Raw genomic sequence first — 1,958 nt, forward strand, 5'->3', positions numbered from 1 at the left:
TATTGCCTTCACCACCCTTCTGGATGTAAACTGCTAACTCACCATTCTCCAAATACATGAGATTTCAGGAAGATGGACAGAGGCATCAATCCTAAATACCATGTAGTGTCAGGGCCAAAATAATGAATATAGAAGTTAGCCATCTCAAGATAAAATACTAACACTTTTATTTTATCCCCCCCCCCCCATATATCAGCTAACATCTGAGAAAAAGAAGAGGTGGAAGTAAAACTAGATTTCAAGAATGAAGCCACTGTGATATTTTTCAGATGCTTTTATCTAATTGGGAAGAAGTTGTCTTTTATTGAAGAAAGTAATAAAGGAATGCTAGGCATTTTTATTTTGTTTCATTATCTCTTTTGAGATATTTCTAAAAAGCAGTGAAACCTATCAAAGTGATTCCTCATGTTACCAATAGAAAATTAAGTGACTGTTTCAATAAAAAGGTTTAACTTTATACTTTGTAGACTTAGAGTGCTTAAAAGCTCAGAAAGTTCACTTATAAGAGTGACAGTTTTACTGTCCACACCCCATGCCCATTTTTATTTATTTATTTTAAATGAGGGAGCGAGGTGGTTAATTTTATGTGTCAACTTTGCTGGGCCCCATTGCCCAGATACATGGTCAAACATTATTTTAATATTTCTGTGAGGGTTTTTTTTAGATAAGATTTACATTTAAATTGGTAGACTTTGAGTAAAGCAGATTGCCCTCCATAATGCAGGCTGGCCTAATCTGATCACCTGAATAAAACAAGACTGACTTCCCCAAACATCATGAAATTCTCCTGCCGACAGCCTTTGGACTTTAACTGTAACATTGGCTCCTTTGCAGGGTTCCAACCTGCCACCATCCTGCAGATTTGGGACTTGCCAGGCTCCATAATCATGTGAGCCAATTCTTTATAATCTCTTCATCATTCACACACACAGAGACACAAACACACATCCTATCGTTTCTGTTTCTCTGGAGAATCCTAGGGGTTTGGGGAGAAGAGGGGTAATCAACTTCCAAGTAGCTTTTAAATACTGAAGTCTTCATTCTGTAATTATACGTGATGGTCCACCACATTTGGGGCTCCATTAACATCAGCTAGAGATGAATTTTGTGCCTCATATATGGTATATACCACTGTAGCTGATATAAGTGATTTAACTACAATAATTATTGGGATAGCATTTCTACACAGTTGCTTGTGCGTAGAACGTCAAACAAATTTTCAATTTTAATTTGCAAAGAATACTCTCTAAAGGAGTCTAAATATTTCTTTAGATGTTTTCTTTGTCTTTCAAAATATATTTTCTAGTTTAAAATAATGTAGCATGTATCAGTTTATTTTAATGCTATTGGAAAAATCTTAGAAAATATAGGCAAGCAAAGAGCAAAACTAAAAATTGTACATAATTCCCCTACCCAGAGAAGGTCACTGTTAACATGTTGGTGTGTTTCCTGTCAATCATCCATGGATGGGAATATATCTAGACCCTTGCGTCCACATATTTTTTAAACAAAAATGCATATGTACTGTACATAGATTTGGTACTGCTATTTTCAAGTAATATGTTTTGAAATTTTCCCTGTTACTTATTTTTGGTCATCTCATACCCTTTAAAATGTTTTCCCTTTTCTTCCTTTCCAGTTAAGAGAGGCTAATATCAAATAGAAATATATAAAGCATATTGATATGCTGAGGAATATAAATATATGTGTTAACTTTTTCTTTTCTTAAATTGTACTTTCAAAACTTTGAAATCACTAAGATTTTCATATTTAACTAAACACAAAGTTTGTAATACAGAAAGAATATGAAGAATAATCTCTTTAAAATACAAATTCCTGGTCTACAGCCATGCTACCCTAAATAAGACTGATCCTGTCTAATCTCAAAAGCTAAGCAGGGTTGGACCTGGTTAGTACTTGGATGGGAGACCACTTAGGAAGACCAGGTGCTGTAGGCA

General features: G+C 34.6%; 1 pseudogene; it reads left to right on the forward strand.

Moving 5' to 3' along the window:
* The first annotated feature begins 1,839 nt into the window (after nt 1-1,839).
* LOC118602725 lies at nt 1,840-1,958 on the forward strand (annotated as a pseudogene).

This window comes from Rousettus aegyptiacus, unplaced genomic scaffold, assembly GCF_014176215.1.
Source record: "Rousettus aegyptiacus isolate mRouAeg1 unplaced genomic scaffold, mRouAeg1.p scaffold_m13_p_4, whole genome shotgun sequence".
In the NCBI taxonomy this organism is placed as follows: Eukaryota; Metazoa; Chordata; class Mammalia; order Chiroptera; family Pteropodidae; genus Rousettus; species Rousettus aegyptiacus.